This window comes from Ambystoma mexicanum, chromosome 2q, assembly GCF_040938575.1.
Source record: "Ambystoma mexicanum isolate Mex_15411 chromosome 2q, UKY_AmexF1_1, whole genome shotgun sequence".
NCBI classification, from domain to species: domain Eukaryota; kingdom Metazoa; phylum Chordata; class Amphibia; order Caudata; family Ambystomatidae; genus Ambystoma; species Ambystoma mexicanum.
In genome coordinates, this window is record NC_090924.1 from 690,357,974 (window position 1) to 690,380,650 (window position 22,677).

The 22,677-nt window shown below is 47.4% G+C and overlaps 1 protein-coding gene across 3 annotated transcripts in view; it reads right to left on the bottom strand.

The window, feature by feature from the left end:
* CDIP1 (cell death inducing p53 target 1) overlaps positions 1-22,677 on the bottom strand; it is a 421,024-nt gene that overhangs the window by 60,980 nt on the left and 337,367 nt on the right. The window lies entirely within an intron of this gene.

The following is a 22,677-nucleotide window of genomic DNA, read 5'->3' on the forward strand; positions in this document are numbered from 1 at the left end:
ACTGCTTACTTACAAGTTTGGAAATAAACTAAATGTTGACAAAAAATGAATTCCTAATGAATAATGAACAAAATTAATCATGCTGAATACAAACGGCATCGGTTCTTGAGACAGGGCAATTCGCTAGTATGTCTATAGATGCAAAGAGTACAGTGTATAAGTGACATTTGTCGGATATTGTCAAACATGCAACGCAAATAAATGCATGTTTGATATTTTATACATCTTGGTATAATCTTTGGGAACACATATTCAACTATCTGTGACTTTCATATAGATAGTTATAATTCAGTGTCTGCAAAATGTATGATCATTGAAATGTACATATATACAATTGTCAAAACTGAATAACTGCGGTCAAAATTCACCATTGACATTCTCAAAAGATATACATAGATTATTGTGCGCAACTCCGTTTTTACATCAGCTTAAGAATTCCATACCGGTAGCATGGTCATGACCTACTTACTGACACAACATTAGCATAATCGACAAAATAGGTAGTGTGATGCATCGCAGCATAGTGATATGTTGATACATTGGGTTACCTTCACAGTGCATAAATAGACAGACGTGTTTAACTGATGGAAACATCATTTGAATACTATAAGATGGGCTATTTATGAAAACATTTGTGGCATATGGTTTAAGTTACTTACCTGTAACTATTGTACTCCAGCATGGGTCTGCCATGGATTCATATGCTTATGAATATTCCCTGCCGTTAGACTGGAATACCTTGGTAAAAGAAAAAAAGTTTCACTTTCACTTTAAAACTGTATTTCTCCTCTAAACCAATCACTGTCCTCTGGGTCATACTGACCCCATCCAATGACAGTCCTCTCCCTAATCCCCACCTATAGCAGCCAACTTCAGATTTGGTAAGCACAAAGTCGCAGTAAGACTAAGAAGAGCTGCAGAGGGGCCAGAGGGAGGATTTGCATGTGAATCCATGCCAGACCCCATGCGGAGAACAATTGTTACAAGTAAGTAACTTAAACCTCTCCAGAATGGGGTCTGACATGGATTCACATGCTCATGAATAACGAGTACACAGCAGTACACATTACACAACCACGGGAAGTGGCAAGGCTCAACAGAAGTAATCAACACTTACCCCTGGAACAGACCTCAAGCAAACAGGTTGCATAGCACTGTCTGGCCAACTCTGGACTCCTCCCTGGAATCCCTGTCAATGCAGTAGGACCTCGTAAAGCTATGCGTGGACCTCCACGTCGCAGCCCTGCAGATGTCGAGCAGGGGTACACCAGAAAGGAATACCGTCATCGCAGCGATCACTGTGGTGGAGTGAATTTTCGGGCGGCCCGGCAGAGGCCGGTTAGCCATTCGATGACAGTGCATGATGCAGCTGGAGAACCATCTTGAGATGGAAGCCTTAGACAAGGCCTTCACATTATTGACAGGTCAAAAGTTCACAAAAAATAAAGCATGCTTTCTAAAACTCTTTGTGCGTGCCACGTAGAACTTCAAGGCAAGAGAAATATCCAGCAAATGCAATGTCCTCTACGCCGGCGACAAAGGTTTCGGGAAGAAAACGGGTAACGCCAAAGGTTTGTTGAGGTGGAATTCCGACTGAACCTTCGGCATGAAAGAGGGTTGCGTACGCAGCACCACCCTCTATTCGTGGAAAATCAGATACAGCTGCTTGCAGGAAAGAGTCTGGATCTCACCCACTCGTCTGGCTGAGGTGATGGCCACGAGGAATGCCATCTTTCACGAGAGAAACTTGAGTGGGGCTTGATGCATAGGTTCGAACGGTGCCCCCATAAGTATTGTCAGGACTACTTTGAGTGCCCATGCTGGGGAAGGCACCCTCACCAGCAGGAAAGTTCAAAAAAGCCCCTTGAGAAACTCCTTGACCAGTCTGTGGGACCACAGCAAGGATCTTCCTGGTGATCTGGTGTAGAGTGAGATGGCCGCCAGGTGTACCTTGATGGACGTGTGAGTCAGGAAAGCTTTTGCCAAGGAAAGCAAGTATGGAAGAATCTGTGGGGCCGTTACCCTCAGAGGGGTTATCTTCTGCGACCGCCACCACATAGAAAAAAGCTTTGACTTATGGCAGCAGCACTTTAGTGTTGATGACGCCCTGGGGGCGGCTAGGACCTCCTTGCAGTCTGCTGGCAGCCCATAACCCCCAAACTCTAAGGCTGCAGGAGCCATGCCTTCAGGTTCAGGGATCCTGGTCCGTGATAAAGAACTGCACCTCCCTCTCTGGTGAGCAGATCCGGGAGTACCGGTAACTTGACTACAGGCGACACCGACAGGCTGAGTAGGTCCAGATACCAAATCTGCCTCGGCCATGCCCGGGCGATGAGTGTCATCCTGTACTGATACTGTGAGTGTTGATCCACTGCCCCCTGGCTTCCTGATATCCCCTGCAACTGAAGCCATGGTGGTTGTGTTGTCCGTAAGATCCTCACCACCTTGCCCTTCAGAGACGGTATCAAAGACTTGAGGGCCCAGAACGCTGCCCGTAGCTCCCGGATGTTGATGTGCAGATCCTTCCCCTTCAGAAGCCACAGACCTCTGGCGTGTCAACATCCGGTGTGAGCCCCCCAACCTTCCAGAGAGGCGTCTGTGGTGACTGTCTCCTGGTGTGGCGGGGTTTGAAATCCCGTCCCCTTGCCAATGTTTGAGAGAACCCCCCCATCACTCTATCGCCCGCCGGAAACCCTTGTTGAGGGGGGATCTTGTCCTCAAAATCCTGGACACTTGTATTCAACGTGCACCCAAGAATTTCTATAGGGGTTGCATCTGCAACCTGCAGACACGGACGAGATAGATGCAGGAAGACATCATGCCCTGCAACAACGTAATGGCCCACACCGTGGCCGTCCTTGCTGATGAGTCACTGCACCTTCCCTTGAAAGGCTGCTAGCCTCTCCTCTGAGGGTGACGCCAGGCAGGACACTGTGCCGAGTCTGGCACAGAGGAACGGCGCATTCTCAAATGGCGTTAAGCAGGACTTCGGATAGTTTATGTAGAACCCCAGCTCCGTCAGTAGCTGGACTGTCTCTTTTGTGTACTTGTTGGCCAGTTCACGGGGTCAGGCGTGTATCAGCCAATTGTGCAGGTACAGATATACGTGTATGCCCTGCAGATGGGCCGCCACGGGCCAGATATTTTGTGAACACTCTAGGGGACGATTTCAAGCAAACTGGTAGGGCCTTGAACTGGTAGTGTTGACCTTGCACTACGAACCGTAGGAACCTTCGAAGTTTCCTGTGGATCGGGACATGGAAGTGTTATGATGTGCTTATTGCCAGTGCATGCCTGCAGGAATGCTGATCTGTCCTATCTGGACTGCTAAGTGAGCCTGCGGAATGTTTGGCAATGAATCATGCCCCAGGGTTCCAGCCTGGTCAGTTGAGCCTGGGTGATGGGACCCGGTGGTCTTTCCTAATTAACAGCTTATGTAATTTATAATAAAGAACTTACTAAATAAACCTAAGAAGTCTACAGAAGCTGCTTCATAACAGGAAGTATGCAGCCTCTAGGTCCATCGACGTCAAGGAATCCCCTTCCTCCAGTTGGCTGAGCAAGTGCTGCAACGTGACCATCCTGAATTTTTGAGACTTCAGGTACTTGTTCAGACAGCACAGGTCCAGGACGGGTCTCCAACCCCCTTTCTTCTTTCTGACAAGAAAGAAATTGGAATAGACTCCGGAGCCCTGCAGCTGTTGGGGAACTAGTTCTATCGCCCCTTTCCGTAACATGGCTCGCACTTCTTCCAGGAGCTGAAGGATGTGCTGCTCCTGACGGGAAACCGGTGGAATACGGGGGGACCTGCGTTGAAACTCCAAGGTGTGTCCCTGGGCGAGACCGTCCAGCACCCATCTGTCACTGGTGATGTTCTTCCACTCGCTGAAGAACCACGTCAGCCGACCTCCCACCAGGGTGAACAAGTGGGGGGCCGACTTCTTGGCCGGTTCAGGCTTTCTTGGATGCCGGTGCCCTGCGCTGCCAATGATGGCAACGCTGACCTCTGCTACCGTAGGACTGGGAGCGACCCATGTAGGCTTCCTGCGTGGAGGATCAGGGAGGTTGCCTGTATGATGTGGAGAATCCCTTGATGATTTGCTCGATTTTTCCCTGGAGGAGTGAAAAAGACGACAAGCGATGCTGCTTTACAGTGCCAAGGGAACGTCTCTGTATCCGTCGTTATGGCTTGAAGGGATTTGTCGACTGCCTTCACAAACAGAGTTTCGCCATAGAAGGGCATGTCCAGCATCTTCGCATGAACTTTCTGGCAAAGGTTTGTGCCCTTCAACCATCCCTGCCTACGAAGCCAGACTCCGTTTCGCCGTCTGTCGGATGCCTGCATCAGTGATGTTCACTGCCACCATAATGGCATGGTCCGATGCCAACCCCCCTTCCTTAAAGAGAGCAAGAGACTCCATTTTCTTTTTGTTGGGGAGGAATTCCAAGATCTGGGCCCGCTTGTACCAAAGCTCCCGGTCGTATTGGGCCAAGATAGCCAGAGAATTAGCCACCTTGATCATGGATGCTGCTTTGTATAGGACGCTCTTCCCCATAGCGTCCATCTTCTTCACCTTGTTGTCCGGGCGGACTGATGATGATGAAGCCGGTTTAGCGATACGTTTCTTTGCGGCAGCCGACACTACAGAGTCTGGCGCCAGTTGTGACCTCAAGCACTTGGGCATGGAGTCCGCCACCCTGTATTTCTTCTCCAACATGTCTTGTTTGGTTGGAGCAATGAGGGCTAGCCTTTCCTCCCAAATGTCGTCCAAAAAAAGGGTACCATCATGATTGTCTTCCTCTTGAATTCTCTTCACTGATATAAGAAGACCTCCTTCTTGGTTTCCTCAGGCATCAGCTGGAAAAGCTCGGAGGCCCTGGAAATCAAGTGGAATGATCCCACCTCGTCTGGTGGAGACACCCTAGGAGGGGCGTCCAGGTGCAGTGATTTATTGTCTGCTGGGACAAAATCCTCATATTCGCCAGTTTATGTGGCCGGCTCCGTACCAGTATACGTGTGTGTGTATCCGGGTCCGCTGGTGGAGTCGGGTCACGATGTGGTGGAGGAGGCGGATGAGCAGGCGTTGGATGATGCTTTCTCTTCTTACGCAGAGGCTGGTCAGGGGCCTGCAGCACCACAGGTGCCTGAGCTGGGGGCAACTTCTGCTGGATCTCCATCACTAGGGTGTGGAGAGTCGACAGGATGCCCATGTATATATCCCTCGGCTGTGGAGGGAATGATGGAGTGCTAGGCCCTACGCCGCTGTCTTTCTCGTGGACTGTATGAACGGACTCTGGTCGTTGTCGTCCATGGATGAGATGTCCATTGGTTGAACGCAAACCTTGGAGGGGTTGTTTTGGTTCCTCCTCGCGCCTCCTTTTTCCTCCCTGAGGGCTTTTAACCGGGTTCTCAACTGGTGCCTCCACCCACCCTCCAGGGGTGCTTGCACCCTTCGCTGCTGCCTCGGCAGCCGTGTCGCGCCTCGGAGGCAGCGATACTATCTGCGCCGTAAGAGTCACCGTTGTCTGGCCAGCCTCTTAGCGCTGCTGCGGTCGTCACAGAAGATGTCGAAGTGGTCGACAAGTACTTTGGCTGCACCGGTTGAGCCTGCTTGGGCTGCACAGCCTTTTTCTCTTCCTCCGGCCTTGGCTTTTCTAATTTTCCCCATAACTTGGCCAGGGTAGACTACTTCCTCTTTGAGGAGGAGCTTTATGACAGACTGGCTATGGAGGCGGATGGCGATCGCAGCCTATCCAACCATCAGCGGTGAACCCGGTGGAATCGGACTTGCGGTTCTTGGCCTTCACCTTTTCCCAGAGACAGACCGCTCTTCGGACCAGCCGGTCCTGGGTGAGGCATGGATGACCCTTCTTGGAGCATGGGTCAGAGGTCTTGCTCGACTTGAGCCATGCTGCCAGCCTTCTATACCGGTCTTCGAGAAGCGCAGGCATATCTCTCACCCATCCTCATTGTGGTCCGGGTGCAGGCAGTATAGACATTTTAGATGTTTGTCTCCACAAAGACATTTCTGTAGTCCGCATTGGGTGCAGGGCCTGAAGAGGGTCTTTCCCTCCTTTTTCTCCTCTATCATGGTCGGAGGGTGCGAAGTAGGCCCAAGACGGCCTACCAGAAACTTCGAGGAACAACCACCCTTGAGGGGCGCGCAAGTTCACTGACAACGGATCCCTGTTGCCGGCCGATGGAGATGGGAGCACAGAGGCTCTGATGAAACAAAAATAAAACTTTTCTGTGAAAAACTCAGAAAAAAGTACAGTATAGCCTGCAAGAGCAACTTGAGGACTCCCAACACTGAAGCGTGCAGTAAAAATCTGAAGATGGCTGCCAGAGGCGGGGCTTAGGGAGAGGACTGTGATTGGATGGGGGCAGTATGACCCATAAAACAGTGATTGGAGAAATACTATTTTAAAGTGAAAGTGAAACTTTTATTTTTCAGAGGCATCCCAGCCTGACGACGGGGCAATATTCATGAGCATGTCAATCCATGCAAGACCCCATGCTGGAGAATCTTAAAATCCCATACACTGTTCCAGTCTAAATACATTTGAAATAATAACGGCTCACCGTTTTGGTTTGTCTCATCCACTTATATACATATATTTACAGTAATGTGTGTCCAGAAAATTTGAAGGAATTAGAGGAATGGCATTAATGAAAATTATTATTTAATCCAGTAGGGGTCATGGCATCCAACCTGAGGATCCAAAACAGTTCTCTCCTGGCAAGAGGTGTATTTGGGTCACCTCCTTATTAAGTTCCAGCACTACATATCTCAGTCGGGCAATACTAGGCCTGTTTTTGACAAAGTGTCTCGCAACTGGTGAATTTTGGTTGTTAGTTCTGATATTTGATTTATGTTCTGTTATTCTTTACTTTTGTTTTTTCTTCGAATGGTCTGGCCTACATAGAATTTGCCACAGGGGCCAATTAGTTCATCAGGAATTTAGAGTCACAGGTTGCAAAATTCTTTAAGTAAAATTTCTGTCCGTAACAAGGATGTCTCAAGTGATCATCTTTTTGAATATTATTACAATAGTTCAGGCAAGGGAACATACCATGTTTGGGTTTTGAGAAGAAGGTTTAAGTGGATCTAATCTTTCGGCCTTGACTGGGGCATCTCTAGAGTTTCTGCCTCTGGTACAGGCTATCATTACCGTTTTTGTAAATAGTCTCGTAAATTGGGGGTCTAGCCTTGTAATTTTCCAATTCTTTTTTTATAATCCGATTGATCTGTCCGCTTGTTTAGAGAATTTCATCAGATGCACAAAAGGTGGCTCACTCGGACGAGATTTGGGTGTCAATAGATTTTGTCTAGTCTGGGCATTGCTTCTACTTTTTGCTTTCTCTAGCATGGTATCAGGATAACTTCTTTCTCTAAATCTGTCAGTCACAGTCTCAGTATGCAGGATCTTCAGAGCTGATGCTTCTCATTCTTGTGTACTGGCTCAGTGGTAAGTACTTCTTGAGATGTGATGGATGGTAAACTAGCATAATGAAGGGTAATATTGGCGTCTGTGGGTTTGCGATGGATGTAATGAGTCTATTATCACTAGGAGTGATCAAGACATCTAGGAAGTGTACACTGGGGGTGCCTATCTCCAAAATGAATTGCATTCTGGGGTGTCGTTCATTCAGGTATCTTAAGAATAAATTCAGTTCCTCCTTGAGACCCTTCCAAATCTAAAAGATATTAATGCATCTTTTACACATACCCAATTTGGTTTTCCATTCTTCATGCTCTAAGATATGTTGTAAACACATACATGAATCCATGAAGATGTCACACCCCGTGGACAGACAGAGCTATGAAAAAAGGAGTTACTATTCCTGAACAGAGAGGAAGAGGGAATCCTACGCAGAGGCAAACCCCTGACGTAAGAACGTTTTGGAGGAGTGGAACCATGCAGGGCTGCACAGCTGGTGTTTTCCTACCTCAACTAAAAATGCTAAGGGAATTTTCAAAATAATGTAAAATCAATATTCCACCATCCTGTGTCAAAAACCTACTTCTGTCCCTCACACTTCAAACTAAAGAGGTAGTGTATCTTCTTGGTGCAGAAAAATGGCTCCCTTCTTCTGGACAGCGGACCACAATTCCGGTTGTTCAGTGCGATCTCTACCTGAAGGAAAGACTCCCTTCCCTAAGTCTCAATCCCTTTCCAAGGCGCAAAACAAAGTTTCACTTTGAAAAGCCAAAGAGGAGTAAAGTGCTCAATTCAAACACCAACATTCCTTATTGCACAGTTACTTCTTCACTATTGGGTTCCTGGAGAATGCCTCCCTTCTCAGGTGTTGGGCTCTCAGTGGTTTTACCCAAACAAAGCTAGGGGAATTACTCCTTTCCACTGGACTCTCTTTCCACCACGTTTTATGATTTCACAATGCCAGGGGGACTCCCTTCCCCTGGCCTTTCTTGGCTTTGATCTCACACTTCTTTGCTTAAGTTTCACAGTTCATGCCAGCAATGTCTCCCTTCCCCTCGAATTTCACAGGCTTCTCAACACAGCTCACAGTACCAGGGGGAATGTCTCCCTTCTCCTGGACTTTTTCATATACCCTGGTCGAAGTGGGTCCCAGACCCATATCACAGTTTTTAGTGATTTGTTTTGGGCATACCTCGTTCACTACCCTGCCAGGTACTGCCACAAAGGCTACTGTCGCGCTCCTTCTTAAGGTGTGGGTCCCAGATCCTGCTCTCTTTGTATTTCACTCCCGATAGACTTGATGTACTCTGCCAGGTTTTATTATTTAAGGTGTTTCTTCTGTGTTATATATGGGTCAAAGACCATTGGTTAAAGGTTTCTCTTGCCCCCATTCACTGACCCAGAGAGCCCATGCAACTTCTGGGCCTCCGTCGTGCCTCATGCAGCCTCTGGCACGTCTGATGTATTTGTGTGCTTCTCCTACTCTCCTATGGCTTCCTCAGTACTTCCGGCACTTCAGCAGCGTTTCGTTCAGGGGGGGCTGCACGTCTCTGCACGACCACCCTCTCTGATGGCTTCCTGCGTCGGGACTCCTGGTTCCCCAGCTCTCCAGTCGGCCTCCTTGCGGCAGACCAGGTAGGGATGCCCTCGGTTGCTCTTCTCACGTCTTGAACAGCAACCTATCCTTCTCTTCCCGCTGGACATCCTCCCAGCTTGCGGTTCCTCCTGGGAGCGTCCGAGAGCAAGATAAGTCCTTCCTCAGTCTTTAGTCGGAATGGGAGATCACATCTAGACTGCTCCTTCACGTTCCAATGGGGACTCGTTATGGCTCTGCACCTCCTCCTCCTCTCAGTACTTCTAACTGAAGTCATCCCTACTCTTCCTTGTCTCAGTAACTGCGGTCTCATCAACTTCACAGACATACATGGAAGGGTGCAATATGGAGGTGTGTGGCATGGGACAACGGGGTATACAAGAGTTGGGTGGAGGTCTGGAAATGGTGGATGAGAAGGTGGGCCTCACAGACTGAGGGGAGGTAAAGGAAGTGAGTAGAGGGCGAGGGGTGTTATACTGCATCTTCCCAAGAGGTCCTTCCAGATCCCCAGGGGGGAAGTCTCTCCCCATGAGATCCTCCCGCTGAGTACCTCCCCCAGGGTGACTGTCGGGTAGCAGACTCACCTCCCTGGCCTCATGGGAAGCGGTTCACCCTCGGGGAGAAGTGACGATATTTTGGGAATCGTCACAGTTATGACACTTAAATTGCTGTTAAGCAGAATGAGGAAGTTACTATCATCTGCATAACATTGGCTGGGGCAATTAAAGGAATGCAGAGGGATGTCTGTTCTGTATATTCATTGCAGAGCACAAGGGGATAAAAAGGCAGATCTCTGCTGGAGACCACAGGATGTTGAATAGGTTTGGGAATGGAAATGTCTACTTTAACCTAGTAGGCGCAGTCTTTGAGGATTTATTCAAACCATTTACGTGCCTGGCCCCATATGGCAAAGGGGCATTAGAGGTGATGCAGGCAAATGTCATGGTCCACCTTGTCATATGTAGCTGACAAGTCGAATAGAATCAAGGCTGCCGGTTTTTTAGAGTTTGCAGGATGTGTTCACAGATAGCAGCCAGAGCAGTTTCGGTTTATCTAGTCAGTCTGAAGCCAGATTGCAGCCATTGAAGAGCTTTGCTTTGTTTGTCTACTATTAAGATTTGGGCATTTTTAGCAAGGATTTTTCTTTTGCAACTGTCCTTCCATTAACATCAATAAAACCCACAGTTATTTGCTATGTTTTGAACCCTAACCTAACTTTGGAGGCAAGTGAAGACTTTTTAGCTCCACTTGCTCATCTCATCTATTTTCAGGGAACTGGTCTGCTCATAACACTACCAGTGAAAGGGGACTGTCTACCCTTTCATGATTTGTGTGGTGTTTTCTGTAGCACACATCACCTTACTGTGATGTGCTACAGGGGTACTTTGTATCCCTTTTTCCTTTGTTTTCTGGAACATCCTTTTCACCTTTTGGAAGTGCCTACGTCAGCCTGGTGGCAGTGAGCCAAATATTACATTTTTCCAGTGCACTATTATTTTCTTTACATATTAATTACATTTTGAGTACCATATACTCCAAAAGACTGTTTCATGTGGTATAAGTCTTGTCTTTTGGCCATCTTGCTTTTTGGCAGTCTTCCTGCCCGCCTGCTCAGGAAATATCATAAGGTTATGCACTTTCCAGGCCTTTGTGTGGAGGAACTGGTCTGTGCTGGGCGTGGGACTGTGTGGACCCAATACACACTTGAAATGATGGTTGTTAGGTCATCGAGGAGAACAGGAAAGTCTATTTGTGATAGGTACATTAGAGCCTCTAGCTCTCTCAGCTTGCTCGGTCAACAGCCCAAGCGGGAGCCCTCTGATGTTGATGCTCTAAGCCACATAACACACATTAGCAGAGGTGTAAGAGCATAACACACCCCCTTGCCAGGAAGTGTATGTTACTGGGCCGATGTGGGGTTTCAGGCAGCACAGGATTCAACAGCCTTTACCTGTTTGAATGGTGCAGATCCTAGTTATTGGTGGGCAGGGGCAGACCCCTGCCAACATTTGAGGTAAGAAGAGGAACTCTGTTACCATTTCTCAGATCAACCAATGGTGCCAAAGCTCTGAAGAAGAGGCGCCTACGCTGAAGTCTTAAAAGAAAGCTTCCAAGGACGAACAGCATTGCCAAAACCAATTCCCAGTGAAGCCCTGCTGCTTTTGCTGTGACAACAGAAGACAATCATCGGTGCTTCAACCCTTAGACTGTTGGGACCAGCCAGTTCTTCCCCCTGCAACTGAAGCCTGGTGTTGAAGGACATTGGAAGGTTCCTGGGAGCATCCTGAGGGATGTCCATCTGATAACAAAGCTTGTCTGATGCACCAGTCACCATCCCAAGCTGAGCTTAGGACTCTGCAGGTTGTCGACTGGTAGACAAAAATCATCTCTTCTGCTGCTGCTACTCTCTTGGATGAAGAGGGTCTACCTGAAGCTAAATCTTTACCGCCGCCACAATTTCCACCTAATCCAGGTCCAGGGTTTCTTTGCTGCTACTCTGTTGCTGTTGTGTCTTGGCTGTCTTGTGATGTCGTTGAACCTGCTGTGGCTTCTGTCCTGAGCTGTCTGAGCTATCCACTTGCAGGTTTTTCAGAGCCATCCCAGAATCAGAGATCGGAACTGCTGCATGGGCGGATCCTATCCAGACACCATCTTCACCCACTGAAACTGGGGTTATTTAAATACAAGCAGGCCCAGATAAATCTTGGGGGAAATGAGTACTATCACAGATCATATCAACACATTATAGAAAAACACAACACTATGCTTGAAGGTACACAGACCAAACCATATATTCTAATTTGGAACACTTAACAGTATTTCTAGGGAAGTCAAAACCAATAGTTACTTTTAGATTACTTTCAGTAATATCGGGGTAGTAGAGCCTATCAGTTGTACCATGACGCTCAGCAAGAAATCACGTAGTAATGTTCAACTGGGCAATATACTTTGCAGAATAGTGACACATTTATTCTAGGAACAGTAAAAACCAATAACTTCTTTAGGGATAACAGTTATACCCAAGGTAAGTAAACCCATTTTATGTAATATTCCATTACAGTTGCTTTTGAGTTCACAGACCAAGGGAAGCAATAACTTTTTTATTTTAGGATAACACCGTTCTACTCAAGGTAAGTAAAACCTAAACACCTTTTAAAGGAGCTAACAGCAAATTAAAGGCAGGTATAAACCTCAGACTGTGTCTTTCTAAAACAGACCAGGGAAAGCAAAACCCAGTGTTACACTTTAAGAATGACTCAAGGTTATTCCAAGTGGGTGAAACCTAATGCAGACTTATTCTGGACAGGCTAACAGCAAGTCATGGGAAGCAAGACCCAGTTGGGAAACCTATACACCTATTCTCTGAAAAGAAATAGGGAAGCCAACAGCATTACTTTTGGGAAAGAGGCACAGCCAATTTACAGGTGAGTAGAATAACCCTACATCTAGTTTCTATTAGAATGGCAAAACAGTTTCTAAGGAAAGGAAGATGTTACGCATACTAATAAACATGTATTCTCTTTTCTAGGCAAAAGGATCAATCTTCAGAAGTCTTTCCCTTATTCTTGGAGCATGAGTGTTCTCAGTGGCAGGGGGGGGTCACTTGGGTCTAATGTCCAACAGGCAGGTCAACATAGGTTCTTAAGTAGCAAAAGTCAGAGTTCCTAAAGAAGACTGTTAGAACAAGTAAATACTTTACTTTTAGAGTTAGCTGAGGGTCCAGAGGCTTCAGAGAAGACACCCTAGGAGGATCCCAGCAGGGGCATGGGTGCACTGGACGAGAGGACTCCCAATCACAGAAAACACCCCAAACTTACAGAGGAATCACAAGAGATGCAAGGTAAGTAAATACCCAAGCCAGCACAGTACCTCAGCAAAGAAGATTTTGCAGCAGGACGACTTCAGGATCAGCAGCCAAAAACCTGGTCGTTTAATTCCTTCATCAAGAAGACAGGACACTGGAAGGACTTTTGCAGCAAGGATCACGGGGAAGGCTGGAAGCGGCTCATTGGATTTGGCACCTTTTTCAGGAGCACAGACGAAGTCAGAATATCGTTGATCGTATTCTCGTCATATGCAAGGTCCAGCACTCCGGGATGGGGCTTTTTGGACTCGGTTCACATATCTGGAGGTCCAGCAGGATGGCCACAAAGTTTCAGCAAGATTCAGAATTCGGAAGACCATGCACTGCACAATGGCTCGAGGTCTCATGGTATGGGTATTGCAGTCCCACAAGGTCGCAGCATGGCGTGGGATGGCTCAAAATGCAGGCCCTCTTGAGTCTAGTGGGTCTCACTGGGCTCTAGGTGGGACGTCGTTTTCGGAGTCCCCAGTAAATTGGAAGGAAGGGTAACAGCATGCTGTGGTTACACAGCAGGCTCTGCGGTCGCTGGAAATCATTTCAGCTGCAAATTCTTCATCTTCCTCTTCGGTTTTGGTTCCAGTGATTGACTACATCTTCAGCTTCCAGGCTCAAACAGCATTGCAACATTCAAACTTGGGGGGTTGGCAATCCTTTCAGGACAGCCAGTCTTTCAGTTTGAACTGGATTCTTGCAGTCAGCATGGAAGGCAAAGGGCTGCAGAGTCTCAGACTCCTCCCTCGCTTCCTGCCTTCACAGACACTCTGGAGCCTGGGCGGGGCTACACAGGACTCCCGCCGAAGATAAAAATCACAAAGGAATTTCCTGCCCTGGAGGTCAGGGGAAGGAACAAGAAAGGAGAAGGAACACTGAAATGGCAAGAAAAGAAGACAGGGGCCATTTTAGTAAAATGAGCACCGATGGGTGCCTATGCGTGGCTGTGAAAACAGCCTGCGGTAAAAGGTTCACCGAATTAATACAAAGGTTCACTACCATTAAAGGTAAGTTTGTCCTTGTAACATAAATGTTACATTTAAAATGAGAAGAGAAAGGGTATACTCTGTATCTCCCCAGCACTCCACATTAGGTGGGGGCTGCTGGTCTTGCCTAATAAAATGTAAACGGGATCCAAATATCCTTTCTACCCTTGGGAACTGCAGTTCTCACAAGGTTAGCCAGAGAAAGTTAAAAGGGGAGCCCCTAGGGCAACAATAGGCACTTATTGCCAAAAAGTTGTGAAAGTGGATAACTTTTAAAAGACACGATGGAGTCTTCAAAATGACACCCCTAAATAGAGTAAAATATTCTGTGAGTGTGGAACAAGGTTCCCACTCACAGAGGTATAAGGAAAAATAATCCACCAGTAGAAGGAGGTTGACACAGGTCAGGAAGATTTATCATTGCTATGAAAATCTTACCTAACGGCACTTAACTGTTTTCGTGTCCTTCTTCACAGCCATAGGGATTGTATGTGTTCAAAGACCATTGCCTAACACTCTCTTACCTAGCTGTGATCGGTGGAACTCTAGCCAAAGATGCCCCCCGCCCTCCCGAGGGTCAACCCTAGTGTGCTGGGATCGAGAGTGTACCCTTGAAATTCGTACTTACATTTTAAATTAAAAGGTGACTTTAAACTATGTCTTTCTACCAACCTGTTGGCTTCCCACCCAACTCTCAGGTACTTACCAGAAATGTTGACTCTTTTGAGGCACTAGTCCAACATACCGGATAGGGAAGGACTGCCAAGGTTAGGAGTCTGCCTTATACTTTTAAGGCAGGGCATTTGGTTTATGTTAAAATACATTGCCCTTTTCACTTTCATTGTGACAGTTTAATTAAATGCATGACTGAACTGCTTTTACAGTCTTTTAGTGTGAAGTACAAGTAATCTCGTATTGCGATTACCAACTGTGGTCCTTTATGACCCCAACCAATGAAGTGGCAAGGCTTAAGCTCTGCCCCAGTCAGCCATCTTCAGATTTTGAACCGTAGGAATTACAGTATGATGGAAGCTAAGCGTAGGAGCAGCCTCTTAGGGGAGGCGGTGGGCGCATGTAAATCTATGAAAGATACCAATGCTGGAGAAATACAGTTAAAGTTAAGTAACTAAGACTTCTCCAGCATTGGATCCTTCATAGATTCAGATGCTTGAATAGAATGCCAAGCAGTTAAAAACATGCCACCATCATATACATATATGCATAAACACAGTAAACATATCTCTGATTAAACCTTTACCATGCAGCAACACAACGGTTACATACACAAGGAAAGGTGGGAGAGGGAGGCTGGTCCTACCTTATGCAAAGAGGTGGTGGAGCACTGCCTGTCCAACTGCTGTTTCTTTGTTGGTATCTTCAGCCAGGCATTAGAGTTTAGCGAACGTGTGCAGAGTGCTCCATGTGGCGGCTCTGCATATGTCCTTCAAGGCCACCACTGTTGACGCCGCTCTCCCTCTGGTGGAGTGCGCTGAGGGTGGTTTGGAAAGAGGGGTTGCCTTTCGTTAAATGGCTTTGGGTGATGCAAGAAAAAACCCAGCGCGCCAGACCTTGTTTGGAAATATGTTTGGATCTTTGTGTGGCCAGAGAAAGCGATGAACAGTCTATTTGAAGAATGGAACTCGTAAGTTCTTTGCAAATAAAATTTTAATACTCTTGATATGTCCAGAGAATGCAATGTTCTTTCTGCTTCCGAAGAATGATTCTGGAAGAAAGTTGTCAGGACAATGCGTTCTGTGAGCGTCATTTCCGATACTACCTTCGGAAGGAACTTAGGGTGTGGTCTTAAAATGACACGGTCCTTATGGAACAAGGTGAAGGGAGGTTCAGAAGATAAGGCTTGTAACTCCCTGATCCTCCTGGCAGAAGTAATGGCTATTAAGAAAGCCGTTTTCCATGACAAGACTTTTACGTTGCACCTGTGGATGGGCTTGTAAGGCGGCTCCATGAGGGCTGTTAGCACAGTGTTCAAGCTCCAGGTTGGAACCGGCGTGGACATAGGAGGATAAGTACGCAAAAGTCCTTTAACCTCATTAGTGCCATGGACGAGCTATCTCGTCCTTGGGATTCCCTCCCTGTTGCCAAGGATGAGAGAGCTTGTCCTTTCAGGCACTCTGTTTTGTGCGATCCCTGCAAAGCAGGGATCGCACAAAACTGTAATCCAACCCCCAGGCTATGTGAGGGGGAGGTCCCCCCTCACTGCTAGGGGGCTGGATTACCTTCAGTTTCACGTCGGTGTGTGTAAAGCGCCAAGGCTAAATGGAGGGGCGGTGTACCTCACGCAGCCATTTGTAGGAGGCCCAGGAAGGCCTGCATGAGGTGCCCCCACCACCCATTTGGGGTGTGGGGGGAGAGGGCCCCCAAATATTGTGGGACAGGCCCCCCAGTCGGTGGGGAAGTAAGGTTTGGGCACCCCGGGGCCAGATTGGCACACCAATGTGCCCCTCTGCGCCAAGGCAAGTTTCGTAAACAAAGAAAAAAATGGAAACTGCTGGAACGCATTTTAGAGGGGGCTGTGGGGCACCCCAAAGGGACGGGGAATTTTCTAATGGGACAAGGTAGTGACCCCGTCTCCCCCACCCGCAATGGAGTGGGTGCCATGTCATGAAGCCCTCCCTGGGACCAGATATCTGCTCCTAGGAAGGGACGCCTGAGCCCAGGGAGGAGTGCAGGACAGCCCCCCAACTTATCTGCCCCTGGGGAGGGCTACATGAGATGGGGTGGGGGTGGACAGGTGCACCCCCCCATCACATTAGAAGATTCCACGGCGGTGTAGGGGGCCCTCTGCCCGCGATAAAGTGAAGCCTGCCATTTTCTTTGTTTACTATACCTGCCTTGGTGCAGAGGGGCACATTGGTGTGCCAATCTGGTGCCAGGGTGCCCAAGCCTTACTGCCCCACCCACTGGGGGGCCTGTCCCACCATTTTTGGGGGCTCTCTCGCCCCCACCCCAAATGGAGGGGGGGGATGTACCTCACGCAGCCGTTTGTAGGAGGCCCAGGGAGGCCTGCATGAGGTGCCCCTGCCACCCATTTGGGGTGAGGGGGGAGATGGCCTCCAAAAATGGTGGGACAGGCCCCCCAGTGGGTGGGGCAGTAAGGTTTGGGCACCCCCGGGCCAGATTGGCACATCATTGTGCCTCTCTGCGCCAAGGGGAGTTGGGTTACCAAAGGGTTACCAAAGGAAAAAATGGTGGAACGCTTTTTAGGGGGGGCTGTGGGGCAACCCAAAGGGTCTGAGAATGTTCTAATGGTAGGCATTGACCCCCCCCCCCGCCAGCCACAATGGAGTGGGTGCCATGTCATGCAGCTCTCACTGTGACCAGATATCTGCTCCTAGGAACGGACGCCCTGTTTTCCTTGCTTGCTTCGACACCCTAGGCCCAAATCTGTAGGTTGCCCACGTGAACAAAATGGTCGGTGGCGAAAGGCTTGGGGTTACATGGGGAGGTAGGAAAGGTATCATTTCTAGCTTCCTCTTGCTCCTGGGAGTGGGTGAGGAACTCCTTCTGAAGAGGCCATTCTTTTAGAGGTTTGCCTCTCAGATGATTTGCTGGAGTGAACAGGGGCTGTTTTAGCAGATTCCTCATCAGAAGAAAGTCCCCAGGCTTCCATATGCAGAAGAAGTCTTCTATGTCTGTCTTGTAGGGTCTTAGTCGAAAAAGACTTGCAAATGTGACATTTCTGGATGTCATGCGGATATAGGCAGTAAATGCAGTGATCATGGGGATCCTTCATGTAAACCACCTTCCTCATGCACCTCGTGCAATCCCTGAACAGGGAAGGCTACTTGGTAGTCTGAAGTTCAGCCATTTTAGGAGAAGATTCACTCGACGAATTCTGGTTCAAATTAAAGTTTTTTGAAGCCCAGAAATCAGTGGAGATAGCCCTTAGCAAGGGGAATGTGGTAAGAGTATATTTAAAAAATAAACTACTGTAGAATAGAAGAAAAAGCAAGAAAGCTCAGAGAGCTTTAGGATTCCCTGTGTCAGTTAGACTGCGGTGAAAAATCTGAAGATGGCTCACTGGGGCGGAGCTTAAGCCCTGCCACCTCATTGGTTGGGGTCATAAAGGACCAAGGTGAGGTGGAGGGACTACACAATGCAATGGTTCATAGGCCATAATGGACTATGTACATGCATTTATATGTAGCAATGTATGTATATTTGAAAAATAATTATAATTATTTTTATCACCAAGGATTCCCAGTCTGACGACGGGAAATATTCAAGCATCTGAATCTATGAAAGATCCAATGCTAGAGAATAAAAGTTAGTTCAAAAAATTTAGCAAAGTAAATGTGAGCTGTTAATTCGATTAGTAGACATACAGACATAAATTAGTATTTTTTTGTACGTCTGTGTGGACTGTGTGTGTGGACATGCCACCCACATAGCTCCTGAAGTCAGCCTTTCTTCTCAGCTCGCGTGAGACATGGCCAGAACACTGGACTCTTAAATAGAGGATTTGAACCCCTCTCCATGGGGGGTTGCAGGAGAGCCGATGGTTCCAGAGACCCTGAAATCCTTGAGATGGATATTGGCAGCAGAGGGCCCCAATTCCTGCCCCCCCCTTTTGTTGAGATATTTCTATGCAGACCACTGTGCACTCCAGCCTTGCCTCAGATATCAGACACTCTAGAGTGCTTCTGTCGATTTCAAAACACCAGTATCAGACGTCCAGCCACAAGCAAAAGGGATACTAGGGAACCCCACTGAGCACAGCGAGAATCACCCACATAGAGAGAGCCCCACTGGATGAAAGAAAACCAGAAGCCCTCCAAGACACTGGTGCGACAAGCGAGAGCATGCGAGAAGCTGCGTTCATATGCAGCAGTACATATGGCCTAGCCGAGCCGCCGAGCAAAGACCACTCAGCAGCCTCCTAGACCACCAGTGACAGAGAGGAGAGAAGACCGCACCCTTTCTGCATAGACTTACTGAGGGAGACTCACAGAGTGGGGCGCAACATACAAGCACTTGCCTTCCTGGGCCGCCAGCACCATATGCGTTAACACTGCAGAGATTAAGGAAAAGGAACTTGCATGACACACCACATGTCCTCTAGACAAGGCATACAAAGGGAAGATGGGACCACTTTTCCCCAGCAGACTTACCCCAAGAACCCACGGGAATGGATGCCAGAACACAACATAAGCACTGGCCCTACAGGGCCATTACACAGCAGACCCGCAGGGAGAAAGTGGGCGTGGCCTATCCCCCTACTTCTGACTTTCCAATACACAGTAACGCTCACCGGGTAGGGAAGTCAGGGCCATTTTGGCAAGGGACAGTCATCCAATGCCAGCAGAGCGAGGGGGCTTTTATCAGGGGACAGGGAGCAGGAAGTGTGGGTTTCGAAGGTGGAGATGGAAGATGACTAAGAGACCAGCAGGAGAAAGGATGGAGGAATGGCCTGTGGAGATAATTGGTGTAGAAGGTGTGGAACATTGGCTTAGGAGGGAGAGTGATTCTGCTGTTTGAATGTGTGCATTTGTGTGTCGAAGTGTAGACTAGGTAGTGTAAGGGGTGCTATGGAATGAAAGGAGCGTGTTTGGGTAGTGTTTTGAGGAAGGAATGGAGGGAGTAGGTTTAGTAGTGTGGAGGAGGGAGTAGTGGTGTGGAGGAGGGAGAAGTCATGCGGAGGAGGGAGGAGTCTTGTGGAGGAGGGAGGAGTAGTGCTGTGAGGGAGAGTTAGTGCTGTAAAAGAGGAAGGCATAGTGTTGTAGAGGAGTGAAGGATAGTGGTGTGGAGGAGGGAGTAGCATCGCGGAAGAGGTCGGAGTAGCAGCGTGGAAAAGGCGGGAGTAGCAGCGTGGAAGAGGCGGGAGTAGCAGCGTGGAAGAGGCGGGAGTAGCAGCGTGGAAGAGGCGGGAGTAGCGGCGTGGAAGAGGAGGGAGAATCAGTGTGGAAGAGTAGCAGCACAGAGTAGGAGAGAGTAGTGGTTTGGAGGAGTGGAAGAGGCAGTAACATAACAAAATGGAGGGAATACCTAGAAGGAGTGAGAGCATTGAAGGGAGATAAGGGTGGTGGTAGGAGTGAGATGGGATACAAGAGAAAAGAGTATCCAAGAGGTGAGAGTGGGCGGGTTATAAGAAGCTTGAATCGTAGAGTGTGGTTGTGAACCACCATATCACATCACAGTAGATCATGGACAACTGGATAGAGTAGGGACAGTTAGGTAGTCCCTGACAGAGTTTAGACAATCAGCGCTTAGACTACCATCTCTAGTATAACCCAGCTCTTTAGGCAGGAGGGGTCAACTTTCAGTAGTACTAACCTGGGGTTTAAGGACACCTAGGATAGGGAGGAGGTTCAGTATAAGACAAGAGAGGGGGATGGTCCTAGGAGCCCCCAAACCTACAGTGCAAACCCTTGAACCATCTCAGAGTTTGAGCGATTCTTGCACCAACTGTGATGCACGTTACCTAGACCGAGTTTCGCTAGACTAGGTGTTAATAACCTTATTCACCGACTAGGTTGGCCTCTCAGAAACCTCCGACTGGGCTGGGTCTGAAAATCAATCTGAACAGGTGTTAACCACTTTTTCAATGATTCTGGCTTTGTAGAAATAGTTTCCAATTGGTAGATAATTTGCTGGTAAAGTTGGGATAGCATCTAGCTCAGATCAGGATGATTGTGGCTCTTTTCACCTTCAAGAGGAGATGGCCTGGAGTAGAAGCGTTTCATAAGGATGTAATGTCAGGTGCTCCCATTTTTATGTAATGTTTCATGAAGGTCCTTGGGTGCTGGTCCTGCTAGACGCCAGATAACCTCACAGACTTTGCTCCCACTTTGTCCAGTCTCTGCATAAAAAATGTATGTTCTGAAAGACAATGTTTTGTAGAAGTTGTTAATGTAGTGGTGTTTTTTAAGTAACAAAAAGGACAAAAAAAGAAGTCAAAATAAATGGGTTTTTCTGTTACGAATTCAAGAAGCACTGTGGTTTTCTGCAACTGTATCCAAGCCTGGTTGTTTGGGCAGGTTTTATTGCCAGGTTATCCCTTTCTATTTACCTCCCAAGTTGCATGTTTTTAAAACTCTAGAATCTAGAGTTGGTTCAGGGAAACAAGTTAAATGTTTGGCCTCATTAAAATTTTCGAGGGAAAGCTAAACCGGGCAGTATTTGCAAAATAATGCCTGTTTCAGCACCAGCTTCATTGCAGATATGGGAGTCTCTAGTGGTTACCACCAATAGTAAATACCAATACTGTTTTAATGGGGACATTGGAAGGGGGTGAAGAAGTGGGCATTTCTCTTGCCTACTCTGTAACCACCTTTTCTATAGAATGAAAAAAGTTCAGAATGAACTCTTTTTGTGCATTCCAAAAATGGACATCAATTGAATGAACCACTACTGTACACTACCATTTCCATTCTCCACATGATGGTGAAAATGGATACGAGAAAAAGAAAAACCTGTGCAGTTACCTCTGCACCAATGGTATGGCTGAAATTGGATAAAGACTACTCAGTTTAGCACAGGCCTTAATGCTTTTTTCATCCAGCTGATTTTCGGAAGGGAACACTGCCAAGGCTATGCAAGGATCCGGGGGCTTCTATTCCCGGTCAGAACCCCTAATTATAAACGACAATCCGCTTTCTGCTCTTAGTATTTTTAACTGTCAATCAATTAACACCAGCAAGACCGATTCCATTAATAGCATATTCAACTACCAAGAAATGGCGCTCATTCTCCATCACTGGGGTCTGCATCGCAGTTCACTACCAGGAGCGGGAATGGGTATGCAGTCATTTTATTGCAAACAAAACAGTGGTACATAACAGAGCGGACAAAAACACAAAAACACTGAAAATATTAAATATATAAAGGGTAGTGTGGTAAGGGGTTAAAAGGGGTCGGGATGAGGTTGGCTTTAAAAGGGTGTAAAAAAAGGGGGGGCTTAAAGGGGCCTAAATTAAAAAGAAAATAAATATGTGTTTTGTCCGTGATTAAATGTACCACTCTGTTATTGTGGTCGGTAAAATCGCATATAACCGAGGGAATGGAGGTCCAATTACCACCCCTGTGATAAAGATGAATGGGCATGACTTATTAAGCGGTCAAAGAACATTATTAGAGGCAATCCAATTGTACCATTCATTATATTTTGGAGATGTCCTTCATTCTTATAAAGATTTAAAGCCACAAAGCCATCGCCACCAGCTCGCCTAAGCAGGCTATCCATTACTTTTACCAGAACAGGATAGAAACTTCTACCAGGATGAACAACAACCTGTAGCTCATTTAGGAACCCAGGTGACCCTCTGCAGCGTTGGAGCAGCTAAGAAGCGGCCCGCCTATAGATTTCTTTATACCATACCCCAGCCCGGTCGTTCACAGTCTTTGCCTATGGCAACATCTGTAAGCCCCTGATATCCAGACATGCCTATCTCGAGTGTGTGGGAAAAGAATGGTCAGAGCATTTGCATGCTTTTCACAGCAGACTTCTGGCAAATTTAGAAAAAACTCAGAGGAGGTCTTCAGGATTGTCTAGAGTCCTCCAGCAGAGAATCCTACCTACCTAGCTTTGCAATACAACTTCTCCAGGAAAGCCCTACTATTAAGGAAAGTAATTCCATCATGTGTAGTCAAGTGTACTCTCCTCAGATGTCCATGCTTAATCAACTATCCTGAATTTATTGGATTTCTTCGTTTCATGTACCGCCTCCCAATTAACCTTTTGTATTCAAAGAGACGCAATTACCCAGGGTTTAAAAAACATTTGTTCGCAGCTGTCTGCAACTTTGGGGTTGAGACTTGCATCGGCTTAGAATCGCATT